General features: G+C 39.2%; 1 protein-coding gene across 3 annotated transcripts in view; it reads right to left on the bottom strand.

The window, feature by feature from the left end:
* SLC39A10 (solute carrier family 39 member 10) overlaps positions 1 to 23791 on the bottom strand; it is a 164468-nt gene that overhangs the window by 122901 nt on the left and 17776 nt on the right. For 2 of the 3 annotated variants that reach the window (XM_073019885.1, XM_073019887.1), the window contains exon 2: positions 10943 to 11040. The gene's annotated coding sequence lies outside the window, so the exon portion shown is untranslated. Of the gene's footprint in view, positions 1 to 3752; positions 3834 to 10942; positions 11041 to 23791 lie in introns of those variants that run through there. The other variant, XM_007965712.3, reaches the window with a different exon arrangement.

Here is a 23791-nt window from a genome sequence, read left to right as displayed (position 1 = left end):
AATAGTTGGCACCTCAATGGGGATCTGGCTGAATGGGTGGTAGGGGTGGGAAAGAGATTTTTTACTGAAAACTTTAAAATTTCTTTAAAGCATCTTGTGAATGCATTACTAATTAAAAACTTAAAACAAGAGATAAAAAGAAAATACTTCAGTGTGATTTTTCCAGGCATCATAATATTGTCTGAGAATAATGTATAATTTTTTAAGGCCACTGATACATTCCAACTGTAAGCAATCAATGCAATCGAGTCAGCTGGTTTTACTGTTAATTCCAAATGCTATGTCTATATCAATTCTGTAGCCTCCTGCTTCAATTATTATGTAAGTAAATAATGAAATTTACTATACCACTCTTTACTTTTGTGGGTTTCATTATTCTGTCATTAATATTTACTAAATTTCTTAACTTTCCTTGGTATTCTAAAACATCTTTTAACCTGAATCCTCTTGATTAAATTCAGCCACAATGCCTTTCCTCCAGTTTAGTGCACACTCCTTCCCAACATGGGGAATTTGTATAGACAGATTAATCTTTCTGAATGATCTTCATCCTCATTCTTCACCTTCTCCTAGTTTCACATTCTTCAGATCCCAATGATTTCCTCAAAATGATTTTTTTCCCAGTGTGGAAAAGTTCAGATTCATTCCCCCATGCCTCTGTTGAGATCTTACATTTGCTTTTGTGAGTCATTTGTGAATATTGGTCTCCCTCATCTGAATGCGAAGCTCCTAAAGACTGGGAGGGAAGGCGTCTGTTTTTGCACACCTCACCAGAGCTCAACCTGTTTTGATGGGGACGCTATGCAAATGTTTGTTGAATGAACAAATGCAGGCCCAGGGCACTGTGTCGGGGGTGGGGGAAACTGCTAGGAAAGATAAAAAGAGGCGAGACAATCTCTGCCTTTAGGTAGTTTATCAGTCAAGGAGGTTAAGATAAATACGCATAATTAGAAAGCAGAATGTGGTCACTGCCGTAGGAATTATAAGCAAAGTTGTACAGGATTTAGAGCAAAGTAGAATTTTGTAATATTAGAATAATTTTTTTAATGTATTATATATCTGAAGAATGCAGTGGTATTTGGAAAAGGGTTTTGAAAGACTAGTGTGATTCCCTCAAGAAAGGGCAAGGTATTTAATTCAGAAAATCACATGTCTCTAGAGGCCAGGGAAGTCATGTCTGTAAGTGAATGGACTGCCAAGTGGAAACTGAGATAAATGAATCTAGAGGTTCTCAAACTTGACTGCACATTACCATCACCTGGGAGATTTAAAAAGTCCCTATACTCAGGCCATAACCCAAGCCAACTAAATCAGAATCCAGGGAGGTGGGACGGGGTGAGAGTGGAACCTAAGCATCTGTATGTTTTTAAAAAACTGGCCAGATGGCCGGTCATAGTGGCTCACACCTGTACTCCCAGCACTTTGGGAGGTTGAGGTGGGAGGATTGTCTGAAGATAGGAGTTAGAAACCAGCCTGAGCAGCAACAGCCAGACCCTGTCTCTATAAAACAAACAAAAACTGCCCCAGGTGATTTCAGTGTGGACCAGCAACATCCTCATCACCTGGAGATTTGTTAAAAATGCAGATTCCCAAGCCTGACTCTGAATCTACCCAATCAGAAATTGCATTGTGGCATTATCTGCAGTGATTCTCACCTACACTACAGTTTGTGAAGTTCTGCTCTAGAGAACTTTATCCTCTTCTGAGGGAACAAACATTCACTATCCATTATCTATCTAGTACTTTTATGAGGGAAATCAGACCCCGTCTATTTTTCCCTTTTTTTGTTGTTTATTGAGGCAAGGTCTCATTGTTCCCTGGGCTGAGTATACTGACAGGATCACGGCTCACTGTAGCTTTGACCTCCTAGGCACAGGTGATCCTCCCACCTCAGCCTCCCGAGTAGCGAGGACCATAAGGCACGCACCACCATGTCTGGCTAATATTTTATTTTTTTGTAGCAGGGTCTTGCTATGTTGCCTAGGTTAGTCTCAAACTCCTAGACTCAGGTGATCCTGCCACCTCAGCCTCCCAAAGTACCGGGATAACAGTCTTGAACCACCATGCCTGACTGTTTTTATTCATTTATATTGCTGGCAATAACACAAATAATTGAAATCAGTTTCAAGCCATCAAAAGATAACTGAGGCTTCCCAGTTTGTGGGGGGGAGAAAACGGTAAATTAGTGGAGTTTGTCTAAAGCTTAAGTTCTTTTAGAGTGGAAGTTTTTGAAGGGGGTTTTTGATATTAACATTAATACCAAAAGCCAAACATCTCTGCCAGCAATATTTTATGTCAAAGTTTAGTATGTGACACTGGTCAAAATGGGTAGGGGTTGTGGAGCACTACCAGATGAGCAATTGTTCTCTACAAGTTCCTTAAGCAAAATGTAAAGGAAATTGAATATTGGAAATGAATCTATAAAAGTTTGGAGGGCTTGGAATGCAAAAGTAGAGCTTACATGCTTAATTTTGGCACCAAAAATTCACTCAATATTTTTAAAGCCAGGATTATAATTACAATACAAACAAAAATGAAAACTTGCTCCATCATGATCTGGTTAGATACATAACTGGCGCGAAGGAAAACAGTTGAAGGCTTTTAAGCAGCAAATACTTCTCAAGCTCTTACTATGTATCAGATGCTATTTCAAGCCCTTTAACTTAATTCCTTCTGTAGTCATGGCCTTTATCTTTATTCCTAGCCAGCCAGCCTTCTGGAAAATTGATGTAATTGCTCATAGAATGAATGATCTCACAAGATAAAAGTGTGGATGACTCAGAGCAGCTCATCCATCCAACTAGAGACTGGAGACTGTCAACAGCTCCGTAACTTCGTCTTTGAATACGAAGGACCCAAAGGACCACTGAGATTGGAGACAGAACAAAGGTAGGGACAGTGAAAATACACCACAGAAGATTCCTTTCTCCACACTGCTAATAAGTTTGACAACAGTTACCAAATTTGAAAAGGAAAATAGTAGGATGTGGCTTTTAAAGAATAATATATATTAGCAACAATTTTCTCTTGCTTCTATATTCCTTATATGATCTATTATTATTTTTTAGGTTAATTTGTTGCACTGGGTAATGTTTTTATCTACCTCTGCTGAAATACTATATAAAATCACTTCTGTGGTTAAATATAATTGATTAACTACAAATGAAAAAGATAGTCTAAGCTTTAATCTGTTGAACTTACACTTTATTAAACTATGCATTATTACTACTAAAACACACTAGGTATTTTTGTACACAATTCATAAGATCAAAAATAAAACACTTCACCAAATAGGTTTCTGTAAGAAGTTTGATAGATTTCTTAAAAGAAACTCCTAAGCACTTTCAAAATTTTAAACACTCTAAGAATATAATCAGAGAACAGCTGTACCATCCCTTTGTAATTTTATAAAGCATGTACTCACTTTGTTTTGACAAAAAGTTCACATTTGTTTTTGAGACATGCACAAGCATAGTAACAAAGGAAATGAGGAACAATGTACTATATTAGATAGGCAAGGCACACAGACATGACAAAGGAAAAAAAAGTTCTCCTTTTGAGCTAAAAAGAGAAAAACGATTACTATCATCAAGGAGGAAGAAAGGCATCTCTGAGAAAGAAATATTTTCCCAGCAGTTAACTAGGAGGATAGAGGAGTGGGGTGGGTGAAGAGAAGGGTACCAGGTCAGAGAACATTGTTGATGGTCCCTATGAACAGAACTTTGAATTATACAACAAATCAATCCACTTACAGGACGTGCTTAACTTCACCTGTTGGGAGGTAAGTTCAGTCTCTTTCCCTTCTTTGAATGAATGGGAAAGGTTTTCCTCTCAGCCACTGCCTCCCACCACAGGAATGCTTGCTATCTGGAGAGTTGTTTTGAAACCCATAGCACTTAAAGGAGCTGTATCAACAGGTTTTTCCTTCTCCCTCACACTGAGCCAATTGTAAATGTTGAATGAGAACCTTGAACAGGTTAAACACTATTGCAGGAATTCAAAACCAGCTCTAGCTAGGGTTCCCGCCACCAGTAGAATCTCAATTTACAATTTATCACTTCAACCTTTCTGAGGGAGGGCTATAGAGCCAAAAAAGGACTGTTTCCTGGCAGTATAATACAAAGCACATTTTAAGGAAAGCCTGAAAGTTGGCCTTGGAATTTAGTTGAGACAGAGAAATGTGACTTCCCAGATGGAGCTGCTAATGTGTGTCAAGAAAACTCAAAATAGCCAAAAATGTCTTTCCCAGCAACGTAACAAATTCCAAGCCCTTATATGCTTATTTTTATTTTAGAGATGGCGTCTCTTGCTCTGTCATCAGGCTGGAGTGCAGTGGCATGATCTCGGCTCACGGCAACCTCTGCCTCCCAGGTTCAAGCGATTCTCCTGCCTCAGTCTCTCTAGTAGCTGGGATTACAAGCGTGCGCCACCACGCCCAGCTAATTTTTGTATTTTTAGAGACGAGGTTTCACCATGTTGGCCAGGATGGTCTCGATCTCTTGGCCTCGTGATCCACCCGCCTCAGCCGCCCGAAGTGCTGGGATTACAGGCATGAGCCATCGCGCCCGGCCATATGCTTATTATATAGAAGTATTTCTATGGTCACCACTCATCAACGTAAATATTTATCTTTTCCCTCTCAACTTTGGCCTATAGAGTTTCCATTCTATCTTGAAACAAAACTGCTTCCAGTACTTGGGTGATGGGGCAAAATACTCATCATAGAAGCTTCACTCTTCCAGCTCTAAATGCTAGAGGGAAAGTCATAGACAAACTCGAACCATATTTTAATCTTCTAATATGAATGTTAAAAACTAGAAATTGAAATTGAAAATTGAAAAGTCACTTGTATTGTTTCCTTAGATTAACCTTTTTTGTTTTTGGTTGAAGGGCTAGTGTCCAGAACTTGGCGTGCCATGTTTGCACAGCCATTTGTCACTATTTTCATACATTTTCAATTTATTTTGCACTACCGAGTGGCTACTTTTAACAGGTTCTGTGGCTTGATATAATTTGATTTATCATGAGGCTTCTCAAACTTCATTTGGCATAAACTTTATTGGAAATGACTGTACTATGATATCAAACATTGAACAGTGATGTGATAAAGAATATGCATTTTTATTATAAGTAAACAAACAAGAACACAATTAAAAATAAGCTAACATTCCAAAATGAACACACAGTTTAAAAGACTATCCTTAATTTTAATGAAATAAATTAATATCTCTGTAATAAAAAAATAAACTACTGAGCAAATACCTTGCTATGTACAGATTATTTTAACTAGTTCCCTAGATGATCTATATACAAAAATTTAAAAGGGACAGTGTCGGTTGGGTGCAGTGCCTCATGCCTGTAATCCCAGCACTTTGGGAGGCCGAGGCAGGAGGATTCCTTGAGCCCAGGAGTTCAAGACCAGCCAGGGAAACACAGTGAGATCCCATCTCTTTTTTTTTTTTTTCTTTTGAGACAGAGTCTTGCTCTGTCACCCAGGTTGGAGTGCAGTGGCATGATCTCGGCTCACTGCAACCTCTACAGCCTGAGTTCAAGCAATTCTCATGCCTCAGCCTCCCAGGTAGCTGGGACTACCAGTGTGCACTACCACTTCCAGCTAATTTTTTGTATTTTAGTAGAGAGGGGGTTTCACATGTTGCCCAGGCTGGTCTCAAACTCCTGAGCTCAGGCAATCCTCCCACCTCGGCCTCACAAAGTGCTAGAATTATAGGCATGAGCCATGGCACCTGGCCTGAGACCCCATCTCTACAAAAAATTAGAAAAAGAAAAAAAGAAAAAAAAAAGGGACAATGTCTAGGTAACTGGTTAATTTATTAATGTAATAGATTCTAGGGCTCAACAAAAAACTTGAATGTCTAATTACTCTGCATTTGAGGAAGCAAAATAAAGTAACAACAAAAGCAGAGACGTTTAAGGAAATGAAATAAGGAATCAAAAGATAAGAGTCAGCAATGGAGATGACTTGTCATAGTGCACAAACCACAGTGAATACTTAAAGATACATTTTACTGTGTTTCTCAGCCTCCCTGAGATTCATTCAACAGTTTGAAGTCTCCATCAAGTTAAACAACAACAAAAAAAGACTTTGAGAAAAATACTCAAAGTCAACCAAATTACCTACTGAACTTTGCCCTAAAATTTGCACTAGACACTATGATTTTATCACTTTTTAAAGGGATACAACAAAGCTTTTTTAAAGAATTTCCAGAGGGCATGAAGTATTTCCAAAAGTGAGGAAAAGAAGTCTATAATCATGTAAGCATTACTTAGTCATTGCAGATTAAGATGATCAGATATCTCCATAAAATGGGAATTTATGAATTTAAAGTTTTGTATTAACATGCCTATACATTTTCCCATCCTTCCTCCCTCCCACATTTTCTCCCTCCCTCCCTCTCTTTCTCTCTCTTTTCTAAAATTTGGGACTACAGAGGAGTTTGTTTGTTTGTCTGTTTTGAGACAGAGTCTTGCTCTGCCCAGGCTGGAGTGCAGTGGCGCCATCTCTGCTCACTGCAACCTCCGCCTCCCGGGTTCAAGCGATTCTCCTGCCTCAGCCTCCCGAGTAGCTGGGACTACAGGGGCATGCACAGAGAATTTTCATCTTCCTTTAAATTCTGGTGCCAGAGTAACCAAACCGACGTGGAGCAAGATTAGCTGGGAACATGTAAACCCTTTGCAGAATTTTATTTCTCACAATTTCTACAGAGAGTGGCATGAAAAAAATTAAGAATCCACAGTGGAGATGTTCAAGGCATCTTCACCTATAACAGCAATATTCAGCAATAAGCTTCATCAAAAGGGAAGGATATGTTGTGGTACATTCATGCAATGGAATACTATGCTACAAAGGAACAAATTACTGACACATGAAAGTACGTAGTTTATGGTTCCACTCACATGAAGGTAATAGCAGAGCTTACCAGGGAGGAGTTATTGGTTGGGAAAGGGCCCCAGGAGCCTTCTGTGGGCTAAAAATGTGCTAGATCTTGAGTTGAGTGAAGTATACAGGTATATCAATGCATAAACATTCACTGAGGTATAATATGATTTGCATACTTTCCTATATCTAGATTGTTCCACAATTTAAAATTTCAATAATGAAATTAAAAGAAAATTCACAGTAGAGGGAAAAAAGTCCAAGTTAGAAAGCCGCCACCAAAATGTCAACCGGTTCAACAAAAGTGGAATTCTTAAGAAAGAGAATTCTCACTTTAAAAAATACAGAAAACGGCCGGGCGCGGTGGCTCAAGCCTGTAATCCCAGCACTTTGGGAGGCCGAGACGGGCGGATCACGAGGTCAGGAGATCGAGACCATCCTGGCTAACACGGTGAAACCCTGTCTCTACTAAAAAATACAAAAAACTAGCTGGGCGAGGTGGCGGGCGCCTGTAGTCCCAGCTACTCTGGAGGCTGAGGCAGGAGAACGGCGTAAACCTGGGAGGCGGAGCTTGCAGTGAGCTGAGATCCGGCCACAGCACTCCAGCCCGGGCGTCAGAGCATGACTCCGTCTCAAAAAAAAAAAAATAAAATAAAATTAAAAAATAAATAAATAAATAAAAAATACAGAAAACAACTCCTTCCCCAGGGGACGAAAGAATGGGCAACTTGTTTTTCTTTTAAAGTTCCCTCTCTCATAGGCATAGGAGGGAAACTAAAGAATGACAAAACACCCCCAAAACTAGGAGGTTTGGGGGACTTCAGTTACATTTTAGAATTGCTTGGTGTCTCCTCAGAAGTTGTAGGGGGTACTCTGATTTTCTTTTGAGGGAGATGGCTGCAGAGTGACCAAGAAGACAAAGAGGAAATCGATGATCTGGGTTTCAAGTAGAGAATTACAGTTTGGCCTCAAGCTCACTTTCTATATTGCTCAACAAGAGAGAAGACTGTGGGCAGAAGTGCCATTCAGGTATGAACGACGTACATTTGGTTAGACTTTCTTTTGTGTTCTTTCTGGGAAAAACCAACAGCTTAATCTGGTAGATCGGGAGTAGAAGGATAAGAAGCCGTAGTGTTTATTTCTAGTGAAACTCTTTTGATATAATTTATGTGCTCTTCTTTTTCAAAAAGCTATTGCAAAACAAATCCCTGCCTTTTCTTCTTTCCAGGCTTTTTAGGCACACGATGAAGGCTTTTCTCCTATTCTCCCACTGGGCACCCCCCAGCCGTGGGAGGTTATTTCAGACAGTAGAGGCTGTGGCTGGTGATGAATGCTTAGAAGGCTTCAGCTTGGGCCTTGAGCTTCATGCTCTGGTGTTCCTACCTCCTGTCTGAAATGTTAACACTAGCTCACTGTCCATTCACCCCTCAAAAGTGCTGCCAATTATGGCCTGGCTGCTTTTATGAAATCGATTTAGAAATCCTAGACCAAAATGAATAGAGACAATAATGGACAGTGCTAAACCTGAACATTTCATTTAAATAATATGTATGGGGGAAGAGAATTTAAAACTTAGGGCCTATGTATTAGGTGTTTTGTATACATTACTGCACTTAGCCCTCATGACACCTCTATAAGCTAAAAGTTGGTATCTTCATTTTATAAGTGGAAATCTCAGACTTCAAAGAACAAAAGTTGGCCAGGTATGTATGACTGCTCACACCTGTAAGCCCAGCACTTTGGGAGGCTGAGGCGAGTAGATTACTTGAGCCCAAGAGTTTTAGACCAGCCTGGGCAACATGGCAAAAACCCATCTCTACAAAAACCACAAAAACTTAGCCAGATGTGGTGGCACACACCTGTAATTGCAGCTACTGAGGAGGCTGAGGTGAGAGGACCGCTTGAGCCTGGGAGATTGGGGCTGCAGTGAGCCAAGATCACACGACTGCACTCCAACCTGGGTGACAGAGTGAGATCTTATCTCGAAAAATAAAATAAAAAATGAAGGAACAAAGGTACTAAGTGTGCACAGCTAGGTTTCAAGCTCAGATTCACCTAACTCCAAAACCATTTTATCTTACTGTTGCTCAGACAAGATTCTTACTCAACACACACAAAGCTAAATTGTTCTTTTATCCTATGACAGAACATACATGATATATTAAATCAGCTAAAATAGATAGTAACCTCCTTGAGGGCAAAGGTTGATTACTCTTCTTTTAGTGTAGCACAGAGTATGCCTCGATGTATTAGATGCATACTTCCAAATAGGTGCACATGAGATAGATGTTGATTTTTAAAATAAATTACACACACACACACACAATACATAAATTTTCTCAAAGCATGTATAAGCATCTACATCATTGTCAATATGGATTCAAATATGCAAAAAAATAAAATTTACACATTTAAGACGATGCAGTAAAAAGTAAAGTCAGTGAAAAGGATGGTTAGAATGCCAAATGATAACATAACCAAAAGAATTTTTAAAGCTGGGTACTGAATTACATTTGCTTGTCTTTAGCCTAAGGGCAAATTGGTTAATGTTTGTTATTTCACAATTAACAAGAAAGCAAGAATAAAGCCTTTCATGGCCTAACTGATCCTAAATACAGAATCACTTGAAAAACAAACAAAAAACAAAAACCTGCAAATACAAGATGTTCTGCTTATACAAGATGAAACCTAAATGAGCAGACTAAAATCCAACTGTTAGTAAATTTATACCCTCATAACCAGTTCTTTACACCAAAAAATCCAAAAGCTGACTAAAAACTTTCTTTACTGGGCTTCCCCCTTATTTTATTTTCTTTGTGTGGAAGAAAAGTTCTGAAAAAGATTTAAATTTTTGGTGCCTTATTTTTTCATGAAAATTATAGTCTGAAATTAGTCTATTTACTTTTAAATTAAATCATAATTTATCACTCAAAGAACTGTGCCTAGGCCTTTCATGTCTGTATTGTCAATGATTCTTTGTAGTTAAAGATATGCAGATTTCCAAGGTGGTGTGCTTTGTTATTTTCTTCTTACTATTAAAATTCTGAGTTTGCCTGAGGGTAACTAACTCAGAATTTTAAATTATTTCATAGAATGAAAATGGCTTCTTTCAATAATGAAGGCTCATTTGACTTTCCAGTAGAATTATCCAGGTTTTCAAGTTTGTGCTGGTTGTATTTGTGCTTCAGAATTATGTAAGGATGAGTTTGGTTGTGATTCTAAATGTACTCATAAGCAGTTAATCTCCATCCATATATGTTTGGTTAGGTCCAGAGATTATAACAAAAAGAAAAACAACACCCAATATTTCTTTCTTTCAAGACCTTGTCTTCATTACTTTGTTCATGATATGTTATTGCAGTAAATAGACATTCCTGAAATTTTAATAATGTATACCTATGCACTGTAATTTTTTTCCTCCATTATTCTAAAGTGTTTTCTCTTATTGTTTACTTTTGTGATTCTCCTTTCAACAGTTTTTAGAGTGGTCATTTTCTATCAAAAGGAATGTCTTATGTTGGCTAAATTTGGAGAGGGGCCATCTCTTTTCAATCATTTTGACTTACTTTTGCATACAGCCTTTGCTCCACATTATGCTGCTTAAACCAGTCTGTTTGGGCACATAAATTTCCTTCTTGTTCCCGATTCTCCATTTTTAATGCTAGTCATTGTCTCAGCATTCTCTCAGTTTTAAGTCACATTTTCTTTTTCTATTCCTTTGTGTGAATCTACATATTTCTTCCTTTTAATTGGTAGCCACTTCATTCTGTTTTAAGGTCTTTAAAATTTACTTTTGGTCCCCATTGAGTCCCCTGTTGATGTCAATTGAGTAACACACCAAATATTTACTGAATGGCACACTACCTAAATATGACACTTCTGGTGTGTGGATGGAAAGCATGTCTGTCACTCTTTGCACTGACTCCAGGATGAGTGAAGACATTGTTACCCAAAAATCAAATACTAAAAGAAATGTCCAACTGTTTAACCAATAGTATATACTATACCATTTAACAAATGGTTAAGAAAAAAAAAAAAGAAACTTACCCTTTAAAGATTTCAATAGATGATGTAGGATCTTTGCTTCTTTATTTCAATTCAATCCAACTCAGGTGACAATTATTGAAGCCTCTCAGGTCCAGGGACTGTGGAGACCACAAATAGAAGGATAAAGCAAGTCCCTTCTCTTAAATTTGTATTCACTTAGATCAGCTAAGGCTTTCAAACACTAAACTTTATATAAAGTGTTTTCCTGGAAGGGTGTGTAGTAACTGTTTTCTCCAGCCAGTGAGGATCTTAGATTCCCCTACTTTTAAAGCTTCAGGTTGTTCTTCAGCTGTTCTTTTTATGTTGAATATCCTCAGGGGATTATACCCACTTCTATATTTAATGTATTTTAATTCAACCTTGTAATAATCTCTATATATGCATTCATGAGCTCATCTTTCCCTTAGGACTTACACAGGTAGCAGAGATTACATTGGCATTCTTTACTACTTCCTGGCAATTGCAAGTCTGACTTCATAAATACTTCTATTTCTGTGCTTGCATCTAACAGTTTCAGAGACACTGTGATTACTTGATTAAATAAATAAAACAAGGTCTTATGGACTGATTTGTTTTACAACACCATGACTATAGCAAACTGGCAGCGCACCCAACACACAGTCTGGCTTTTCCTCTTCTTTAAATCATATTCCCACCCACCCAATATCAACTTTTTTCTTTTTCTCCCAGTGAAAGATCCCTTTGAAATCTTGCAGGGTTTGTATCACTTTCTCATAGCATGCATTATGCTCCTACCTTGAGTATAATATTTCATGCTTACTTTGTTGACCTTATTGGCCCTAGGACAAAAAGTATATTTTGCATTTGAAGACAAAGAAAAGTGTTTTTCTTCCCATTTCTTTCTTCTTTTGGCAAGGAAACTGGGATGAGAGGGTGGATGAGAGAGAAGTAATGCCCAAAAGAGAAACCACTGAAGCCTGATACAACTGTATGTGGCACCTTCAAGGAGGGTATGGTCTGGAAGGATTCTTAATTGAAATGATATCAGATACCACCTCCTAACTCAAACAACTCAATAGCAAGAAAACAATTAACCCAATCAAAAAACCAGCAAAAAGACCAAAATACATATTTATCAAAAGAAAACAAGCAGATAGCCAACAGATACATAAAAAAATACTCAGCATCATTAAACCTCAGGGAAATGAAAATTAAAACCACAATAATATATCACCTCACACGTTTTAGAATTGCTATTATCAAAAAGATGAAAGGTAATAAGTGTTGGCAAGGGTGTGGTGAAAAGGGAACCCTGGTGTGCTGATAGTGGAAATGTAAATGAATACAGCCACGATGGAAAACAGTATAGAGGTTCCTCAGAAAACTGAAACTAGAATTACCATGTGATTCAGCAATCCCACTACTGGGTGAGTGCATATTCAAAGAAAATGAAATCAATATGTAAAAGAAGTGTCTGCATTCCCATGTTCATTGCAGAATATATATATGTGTAATATATAAACATACGTGTGTGTATATATAGAGTATATATATAGTATATATATAGAATGTATATATATATAGAGAGAGTATGTATATTTTGAGACAGGGTCTCACTCTGTGACCCAGTCTAGAGTGCAGTAGCACAATCATGGTCCACTGCAGACTTAACCTCCCCAGGCTCAGGTGATCCTCCTACCTCAGCCTCCCCAGTAGCTGGGACTACAGGGGCCACCATGCTCAGCTAATTTTTATATTGTTTGTAGAGACAGGGTTTTGCCATGTTGCCCAGGCTGGTCTAGAACTCCTGACCTCAAGCAATCCACTCGTCTCAGCCTCTCAAAGTGCTGGAATTACAGGAGTGAGCCACCATGCCTGGCCAGTTAAATTCTAAAGTGAAAAAAAAAAAAGAGGAACTCCTCAACTTGGAAGACTAAGCATTGTTCCCTGTTAAACTACATAACCAGACCCCCGTGTTCCTGGCTTAGGGTAAGAAACAGCCTACAAAAACAGCCTACATCTGTCCGGGGGCTGTAGTCACTGTGCAGTGGCTCTTTGCCTGAAATATGGGGAGTAAGCACCAATGAAGGGAGCAAAATAAGGAAATGAATATGGAGGCCAAGACTTACTAGATTAGGTCACAATCCAGAAAGACCAAATGTAGATGGGCCATTAGATGCAGGGTAAGCAAGTTGGTCATAGGCATTTGCATTATGAATCTCTTGCCTCATATCACTTTGTTCAAAGTGAAGGCAATATAATGTTTAAGAATGCATTAATTCAGGGTCTGAAACCAAAGCACATATTTTACAAAGTAAACAAGACCTGACGAGATAAGAGTGCATTATTTGGGGTTAGATAGATCTGGGTTTGAGTCTTAGCATTGCCATTTATTGTGTTAGTTACATAACCACACACACAAACACCACCCCTGCCATACCCTCCAAGTCTGTTTCTTTATTTGTAAAATAGGATAATAATTAAACATACTTCACAGAGTACTTGTTGTGCAGGTTGGATGACTTAATGTATGTAAATGAAGTCCTTAGCACAGTGCCTGACATTCTCAGTGGATGGTAGCTAAAAACAAACAATGAAACATCAACTGCCCACCAACTCCTATCTGGAAAAAGGTGACAGGATTGAAGAAAGCCTGTGGCACGAGAAATCAAATAGACTGCATCCCTCTGAACAAGGGCTGTCATGCGTCCTCTGCCTTCTTGTGATTTTAGATTCCCTTCATACTTCCCTGCCTTGCCATGGCCAGACGCTGCTAAAGACATTTCTTCATTTGACAAATGTCTAATAAGTGCCAACTCTGTGTCAAGTAGTTAGCTATGGGTTGGGGATATATTGGTAAACACCTCACAGAAATATTTGAAAAGATAGTTAATAAATAAGATAACCACACAAATACAAGTAAGTGTCACTTGTAAGACGACAAAAAAACCAGCATTTCACTCTAGGTGGGTTGACAAAAGAAGATCTCTGTGAGGAAGGGAAATTTAAGCTGAGACAACACCAAAGATCAGAGCAGCCTTTGTTTTTCTCCACCCATTATTGCCTTTCTCTGAAGAATTTGTGATAATCACCAGCCTTATCTCTCTGTAACTTCCTTGCACTCCCTGGCTATCATTGTCTGGAAGTAATATCAAGAGGCATCAAGGACAAACTATTTCCTAAACTATAGTGACCCTGCAGCCACATTCACCGATATAGCCACCAGGCAGCCACACACACACACTTGCGCTGGCTGTTACTACGTAAGCACGCCAGACAAGCCAAGTGCCCTGGCATGAGACTGTATTCCCCTGCCTATGGGGAAGGGTGGCTTTTTCTACTTCACACAGGTAGAGCTGGCCAGTGGCCCTGGACATCTTCAAAATAAAAGCATACTCAGAAACCAGTGACAGGTTTTACATTTCTTTAACAGATGAGGTTTCATTATGTTGCTTAGGCTGGTCTTGAACTCCTGGGGTCAGCCTCCCAAAGTGCTTGAGCACAGGGATTACAGGCATAAGCCACGATGCCTGGCTGAGTTAAAGGTTTTCAAAAGAAGGCTGGCAGACCAGGCGCAGTGGCTCATACCTGTAATCCCAATGCTTTAGGAGGCTAAGGCTGGTGGATCACTCGAGGTCAGGGGTTCAAGACCAGCCTGGTCAACACAGTGAAACCCCGTTTCTACCCAAAATACAAAAATTAGCTGGGTGTGGTGGGTAATCCCAGCTACTCGGGAGGCTGAGAGGCAGGAGAATCACTTGAACTTGGGAGGTGGATGTTGCAGTGAGCCGAGATCGCGCCATTGCCCTCCAGCCTGGGAGACAGAGCTAGACTCCATCGCAGAAAAAAAAAAAAAAAAAAGAAGGCTGGCACTGAAGTGTCCTCCCTCCCAGGACAACCCAACATAATACCTAAGTACAGGAGTTATAGAGAACCCATAGTACTATAGACTTGCACCATGATTTACAACCCATTTTTTTTTTTTTTTTTTGAGACAGAGTCTCGCTCTTGTTGCCCAGGCTGGAGTGCAATGGCACAGTCTCGGCTCACTGCAACCTGTGCCTCTCAGGCTCAAGCAATTCTCCTGCCTCAGCCTCCCAAGTACCTGGGATTACAGGCTCCCACCAGCACACTCAGCAAATTTTTGTATTTTTAGTAGAGACAGAGTTTTACCATGTTGGCCAGGCTGGTCTCAAATTCCTGACCTCTGGTGATCTGCCTGCCTCGGCCTCCCAGAGTGCTGGGATTACAGGCATGAGCCACTGCACCTGGCCTATAACCACCCCCCCACCTTTTTTTTTCTGTTCAGGAAAAGTGTGTGTTTCCTCCTCTTGGCATCTTAAGGAAGACAGAGGGTCTGTGCTGGCTTTCTAGCTCAGTGGCACGGTGTGGGCACATCTGGCCAAGGGAAGGGCAACCTGGGCGCCCCCTTGCCTGAGTCCTCACACAAGCCCTTCCTTCTTTCAGCAAGGGCTACTGCAAGAGGCCTCTGGCAGTGATGGCCCTCAAAACTATGACTAATGGTCTCCTTCTCAGATTCTGAAAACTGAACGGTTCTTGTTAGATTTGGAATGATTCTCCTTCATACCAGAGCAGAGTCATTCTTCCTGATTACATAAAACAAGGCACAAAGAAGCTCTTTGGGGTTGTAGTAAGTGGTGGGAGTAACAAGAGAAGAAATAGGAGAGAAATGTAGGTAACCATGAGCTAAAAACAACAGAATGTCAAGTGATTGTTGGCATACTCAGAGCAGTATCTAATTAAAAGATTTCAGGAGGTAGAGGAAAGATTTTTATAGAGAATCAAGTTAAGTTAGTTTCAATAGGTTTAACAACAAAAATCCACATATAATATTCTCTTGGCTAGCTGTCTTATATATTAAAACCTAGAATTATGCAGATACATTCTCAGGCTAAGACATGTTTTGGCCTAATTAAAAACATCTCAGACTAGCATGCAGGATTCTATGATTTTAAAGATAGCACTTATACTTAAGGCAAGAACTAGCAAAACTGGCCAGACTTGATTTCTAGCAAGGTTTCCTTGGAGGAAGTTAAGAAAGATAAAGAAGAAGAAGGTATTAGTCTCTTAGAGAAGTGAAATGACAGCAGAGCTGGACATCAATAGTGTGCAAACTTGACATGGATTAATTTTGATGCACCAAATAAGAAAAATATAACCCTGGCCAGGTGTAGTGGCTCACACCTGTAATCCCAGCACTTTGGGAGGCCAAGGTGGGTGGATCATCTGAGATCAGGAATTTGAGACCAGCCTGATCAACATAGTGAAACCCCACCTCTACCCAAAATACAAAAATTAGCTGGGTGTGGTGGCACATGCCTGTAATTCTGGCTACTCAGGAAATTGAGGCAGGAGAATCGTTTGAACCTGGGAGGTGGAGGTTGCAGTGAGCTGAGATCGTGCCACTGCACTCCAGCCTGGGCAATAAGAGCGAGATTCCGTCTCAAAAAAAGAAAAGAAAAGAAAGGAAAGGAAAGAGAAAAAAAGAAAAGAAAAAATATAACCCTCCCACCACATTTGAAGACTGCAAAAATTGTAACTCTAGTTAATACGTTTTAAATTTCTAAATTAGTCACAATTCCAATCCAGAAATCCTGGTTTTCCTAGCAAGCTAATATATTTATAGTAATTTCAAGGGTGTTGTAAAAATCTCAGAATAAAATTAATTTGATTTGCCTGAATTTTAAAAAGAAATAAACATGAAATATGACTGTGTGGGGGGATGGTGAGACTACTCTAAAAAGACTAATAATCTCTATTGCAAGAACTACCATTTTTATTCCTGGGCTACAAACATGGCTGATAGCTCTTTTGCAAAGAGTTATGCAAAGAAACAAAAGTTTTGTAAAGAGAGAGTGCAATAAGAAATGTACAATCATTCAAGAATGTACTTATGATATAAAAATTTCAGGGCCATGCAGCCATAAAAAAGAATGAGATCCTGTCCTTTGCAGGAACATGGATGAAGCTAGAAACGATCATTCTCAGCAAACTAACACAGGAACAGAAAACCAAACACCACATGTTCTCACTCATAAGTGGGAATTGAACAATGAGAACACATGGACACAGGGAGGGGAACATTATACAACAGGGCCTGTCAGTGGGTGGAGGGCAAAGGGAGGGAGAGCATTAGGACAAATTCCTGATGCATGCAGGGCTTAAAACCTAGACAACTGGTTGATAGGTGCAGCAAAGCACCATGGCACATGTATACCTATCTAACAAACTTGCACGTTCTGCACATGTATTCCAGAACTTAAAGTGAAAAAAAAATCAGCGCCATCTCTCTCTTTTTGCTTTTTTTATTTTTTTCTGGTCTCAGTCCCTACCCATCCCCAGCTGTTTACCATGAAATCAAATTTGTACTGACTTGCCATATATAGCTTTGAGGTATTTTTCTCTGGTATGTTTTCTTTTAGAACAGTATTGAAAGGCAGCAATCTCTTGAAGTTTAAATAATCAGAAATACAGTAAACGCTGCGGTGATAGACCTAGAAATGCAACCTACATGGCCTTTCAGCTTAATACTCATATGCAATTGCTTGGGTGCTTGTGTAGATACACTAGTTAGATTCCAATTATTCTTCAACCAGCCTAATCTTTAGAACTCTGGGCGAGGGTGAAAATGAAAATCATCACCATAATATAGATCATTCATTCATTCATTCACACAACAGATATTTGCAAAGAACCTACAGTTCTAGGTACTTGGGATACAGCAATGAACAAACTGTATCAATACCATCAAGCAACTTGAACTAGATGACATACATAGAACATTCCATCCAAAAATAATAACTCACATTTTTTTCAGTATAAATAGAACATTCAAGAAATTACATCAAATTTTGGACTTAAACAGACATCAATAAATTTGTAGGAATTGAAAATTTTAAAAAGATGTTCCTGGCCATAACAGAACGAAATTATAGGGTTCAAGACATGTTAGCCCAAAATATGGTACCTTGACATTTGAGAAAACAGCAGAAGCAGGAAGCCTTCTCTTCCGGTCGCTCTTCTCCTCTGAGGCAGTTCATAAGACTCTCATTACAAGCGCCCTCTCTTGCTAAGTTCTCCCAGTTTATTAATATTAGTTCATACTCCTTTTTTCCTCCAATCATATTTTCCCACAACTGTTCACTTTTCATCAAACCTAAGCATGAAAATATACAGGTTTCCCTGTTTCCTTGTTTCTGTAATGAATGTACTCATGTCACCCAACACTTATATTAAATAAATGTGTATGCTGTTCTTGTTAATGTCTTTTATTTTATTTTACTTTTTGGAGACGGGGTCTCCCTCTGTCACCTAGGCTGGAGTGCAGTGGTACAATCTTGGCTCACTGCAGCCTTGACCTCTTGGGGTCAAGCAATCCTCCCACCTCGGTTTCCTGAGTAGCTGGGACTGTCGGCACGCACCACCATGCCTGGCTAATTTTTTTATTTTTTGTAGGGACAGGGTCTCACTATATAGCCCAAGCTGGTTTTGAACTCCTGGGCTCAAGGGATCCTCTGCCTTGCCAACACACCTGGCTGTTAATGTCTTTTGTTATAGGGGTCTCAGCTATGAACCTAGCAGTGGATAAGAATTCTTTCCTTCTCCACAGAAACAAGGTATCAATAATTTTCAAGATGCATGGAAAATCCTCAGATATTTGAATTAAGCAATGTACTTCTAAATAGCACATGGTAATAAGAAGAAAATACTTCGATGTGAGTACAAATTTCAAATACAACATATTGGGCCTGGTGTGGTCGCTTACACCAGTAAAGCACTTTTGGAGGCTGAGGTTGGTGGCTCACTTGAGCCCAGGAGTTCAAGACAAACCTGGGCAACATAGTGAAACTCCATCTCTACAAAAAATATAAAAATGAGCTGGGTGTGGTGGCAGAAGCCTGTAGTCCCAGCTACTTGGGAGATGGAGGTAGGAGGATCAGTTACACCTGGGAAATCATGGCTGCGGTGAGCCGTGATCACACCACTGCACTCCAGAGTAGGTGATACAGCAAGACCACATCTCAAAAAAAAAAAAAAAAAAAAAAAAAGTTACAGTATGCTGCCAAAGCAGTGTTTGGTGAGAAATTTATAACGCTAAATGCGTATTTTAGAAAAGAAGAAAGGTTTAAAATGAATGCACTAAGCTTTCACATTAAGCGACTAGAACAAATTAAACTTAAGGTAAACAGAAGGATGAAAAATGAAGAAGAGTAGAAATTAATGAATCAGAAAATGGATCATAATAATACAATTTGAAAAAAAATAGAAGCTATATACATGACCAAAAACTTCAATCTAATTAAGGGTAAAATTTGTTTGCAACGTGTTGCTAAATCGATTTCTCACTTACTAAGAAAATCTATAAAATCCTATCATTTCTTTCGAAAGAGGATGTTTGAAAGCAGCAGCATATTCATGTTTAAAATTGAAGTAACATAGTCACAAAAAAATAAAATGGAAGAAGCAAACAAAAAAAAAGGAACAAATTGAAAGGCTTTATTGATTGGTAAAAACACTTAAGAGAATCAGAAAAATAAACCAAGAGAAATGATATTGTTCAAAAGTAAAAAAGAAAGACATATATAAATCAAGAGGGGAAAAAAGCTTTAATCTCCTAATTAGGAGGCAGAAATAGAGAAAAAATCCAACCAGATGGACAGGGCTCTGTGGGCAGCCTTACTGTTGGATTTGTGGCTGCCAAATAGTGCAGGCCATTTCCAGAAATTGGGTTCTATATTGTAAGAATTTAGTATCTAGAGATGTGACAGTAATTAAATCTCAGTTTTTGCAACAAGCCCTATATTCAGAGAGACTCCCTAGCTTCTGCAGAACACACTTCCAGCCACCATATTAATAGTTGAGGGGTATTTCTTCTATTTCAAAATGACAGCTGCATTCCTCTTTGGCAATTAGACTTTTAACTCTCTGGGGAATGAAGACTCTTTGCAGATTTGCAACAATTACCCTAACTTGCCTTGTACTGCTTTACTGCTGCTTGGTACTGCTCCCATTGATCTGCTGGTCAGTTCTGCTACTCATGTCTGATGAAGTTATTGTAAAAGACAGAAGAAATGGAGAAGCCCAGTGTGTTGACTTAGGACATTTCATTTTCTCTTTAAAAGTAGATATCCTTGTAATCTACGCCCATCGTACTATAACTTTTCCTTCTATTTCTGTAACTTGTTAAACAAAGGCACCATGTATTGAATGACTTTTCATACCAAATGATTTTGATAGACGCTCATTCCTGAAGTACCTGCTGTCTTAAATATTTAAGGGCAAAAGATTCTGAGAAGGTACGACCTTGGAAGAACGTCGTTCAAGCCTAATGAAAATGAGCACATTCTTGAAAATGCTACAGAGCGTGCACAGAAGTAAGTAATTCTGATGCAATGAAATATTTCCCTCAGCAGTTTGTGAGGCAAGTGAGATTTCTGGAAAGCATTGGCAGCTTGTGGGGAATGGCACAGAGATGAAGATCGATCCTTTACCTGTATCTGCATCCAGTGGGACTGAACAGCCCACAGCACTTGTGGGCAACGGGTTTCAAAGGGGTTATGTGTGCAAGAGGTGGAGCCAAATGCAGAGCCATAAGAGACTGTTAAACTCACTACCAGGAGCCTCATCTCACCAAACGACTGTGACGCTGATGCTGAAGCCATCAACTAACTCCACTGTTACCAAAGTTACTGCCCAAAGAATGCTTCAAAGGGGCTGAAGAACCAAGCCATCCAATATTTTGGCTAAGCTACATTGCTGAACTTAAATGTGTTCTAAGGTCATCATTTGCATTCAGCTGAGTTGTTGTGACTAGTTTGTGTGAGGTTATAGCATATTCTTATAATTTCATGTTGCCTTGACACCCATTTTGAGTATAAGTTGGGTTTTCTCATACCAGAAGCAGGGCTTCCTCATCCTTGACAGTTTTCGGTTCTCTGTCTCTTCCTAGTTCCTCAGTGTGCTTGATCCAGATGTATTATCAGCCTCTTGCTGTCCACCTCCCTATGGTAGAGCAAAATACAATCTACTTGACTCACCCCACTGACCCCACACCCTGTATGGACTTCACAGATATGCCTCAGAGACCATCTTAGTCCACAAGTGCCTCCATTGAACTCATGCCTGCTTGCTCTAGACTCGCCGATTAGAATGCCCCACTGGAAACCTGCTCAGGTAACACCCTGGACCCCAATAAAGGCTTTAGCCCACATGGCTTTCTTTCTCCCTCTCTCTTGCTCGCCATCAAGCATGTGTGTCCTGGATGGGCCGCCACTTTGCATTTCCCCTTCCAGGCATGCAGCCCTCTTATCTCTGGGACCTGTAAGTAATAAACTGCTTTTATTTCATGTGTTTTGTTAAATGTTCTCCTCTGTGTCTCACCTGACTGATACAGCTGAACCTAACTTCTTTCCTGGTCAGAGCTCTCCTAGAGATTGGCTTTCTTGTAGGATTAAACAGGACACAGGTCAGATGAGAGCCACAAGTTTGTCTGCCAATATAAACAAGTTTCCTGTGAGAGGAACAGCTGGTCAGAGGTTGGACACTTAGACATTAGGCTGTCCACTATCATAAAGAAGTATCCTGTGAAAAGCACACTGTAAGCATCCACAACCACCTTCCATGAAGCCCCATCAGGGCAGGACTAGAATTTATAGTCATTCTCCAGACAGACACCTCAAAACCAAATTTGAAGAAAATACGAGACATGTCAAGTAATTTGTTGTTCACAAGTTGTAAAATTGGCATAAATGTTTGAAGTTTATTTAATACATACACAAGGGTGGATTCATAGCTTTCCTTATATTCATTTGCATTCTACAATTCTGAGTGTGAAATGAGGGATTTCAATACAACTAGGGATTCCTGGAATTGTGTATAATCTTGGGCACACCCAAGCAAGCATTTACCCCCTATCAACATCACCCACTATGTGCATCAGCGAGATAATTGAAAAGCACTCCGATAAAGCTGTGGTACAACTGTAAATTCAATTGTTCTGTTTTGTTTGTTTGTTTTAAAGATTTCCTAGGACCCAAGAAAAAGTACTGCACTCTTTAGGCTCTTAATAGTGAGATAATAAACTTGGCTAAATTAGAATTACAACTAGATTTTTAATTCAAAAGAGTACCTTTCCTCTGTTTAAAGGAAGCTGGTTATTATTTGCCCAGAAAGATATTCTTATGGCTTCTTCAGTTAATCAAAGATGAATTAAGTCTCAGGAGACACATATCTAAATGCTTCCTTCCTTTTGTCATTTTCCCAGAACATTCAACCTCAGACAGTTTGACAAATAAGGTCAGAACTTGAACTTGCACATACTGATCATTAATTCTTCTGAAAGAAAATCGCTAATGAAGTGACAGTGTCTTTAGAGTTTACATATTGTGGAAAACAAGGCATTTTGGTTTCTGATATGAAAAAGGACACCTATCAGCAAATATCACTGGAAAGTTTTCCATTGTTTTTGGAAGACATTACTCTTGTTTTCTCTTTCAGTATCTTATCTTCCTTCTTGTCAAACCTATCAACTCTGGTCTCTACCCTTTCAGTTTCTATATCAAGACAATGAACTTACATAAGAATAGCTTTCATTAGTGGAGTATTAATGTAATTTGATTAATGTTTTATCTTTAGACAACTCAGGCTATAACTTGACAATCAATAGTGGAAATAATGATTTAGATAAGAGGTCGACTAGCTTTTTCTCTAAAGGGTCAGCCTGATCCTTTAGAGAAAAAGCTATATATATATATATATTTTTTTTTTAAAGATGGAGTTTAACTCTTTGTTGTCCAGGCTAGAGTACAATGGCACGATCTCGGCTCACTGCAAACTCTGCTTCTCAGGTTCAAGCAATTCTCCTGCCTCAGCCTCCCGAGTAGCTGGGATTACAGACACCTGCCACCATGCCTAGCTAATTTTTTGTATGTTTAGCAGAGATGGGGTTTCACCATGTTGGCCAGGGTGATCTTGAACTCCTGACCTCAGGTGATCTGCCCTCCTTGGCCTCCCAAAGTGCTGGGATTACAGGCATGAGCCACCGCGCCCACCCCAGGTAATAAATATTTAGGCTTTGCCAGTCATATGGTCTCTGTGGCACCTACGCAACTCTGACCTTGTCACACAAGCAGTCCTAGACAATGTGTAGACAAATGAATAAGGCTGTGTTCCAATAAAACTGTACTTATAGCTAAAACTCAAATTCCATATAATTTTTATATGTCATAAAATATCCTTTTGATTTTCTTCAACCACTGAAAAGCATACAAAACATTGTTAGCTTGCAAGTTGTAGAAAAACAGGCGATGGACCTGATTTGGTATGTGGGAAGTAGTTTGCTGACGTTTGACTTAGAATCACACTAACCTATACTCCACCCTGCAATTGCTATAGAAAAAGAAGAAAGAAAGAGAGAGAGAGACAGAGGAAAGAAAGAAAGCAAGAAAGAAAGCAAGAAAGAAAGCAAGAAAGAAAGAAAGAAAGAAAGAGAGAAAAAGAGAAAGAGAAAGAAAGAAAACCAATCAAAATGTCATAAACTAAGTCTAAATAATTAAATAGTAATTTGGGGTTTTCATATTGCACTGTATTGCACTGTATTGGTCCTCAGGAATCCCCGGGAGACTATTTGAACTGTGGCTTTTAATAATTTTCCATAAAGTACTAATCGTGAGAATCATAGGGAAGTCTAAGAGGGTATAGTTGTCATGAAACCGGCCTGCCGCAAATATAAAATTTCCTTCAAGTTCTATGTTTTGTCTCAAATGTTGTGAATTTTGCATTCTATTCCACAACATTTCCCCCCAAATTTTCTAGAAAAGCTAAAAAAAAAAAAAAGCCTGTTTGTACAGATTCTTATGCTTACAGAGA

This window comes from Chlorocebus sabaeus, chromosome 10 (genome assembly GCF_047675955.1).
Source record: "Chlorocebus sabaeus isolate Y175 chromosome 10, mChlSab1.0.hap1, whole genome shotgun sequence".
NCBI classification, from domain to species: Eukaryota; Metazoa; Chordata; class Mammalia; order Primates; family Cercopithecidae; genus Chlorocebus; species Chlorocebus sabaeus.
Note: the sequence above shows the minus strand (reverse complement) of the source record. Positions and strands in the feature narration are given on the sequence as shown.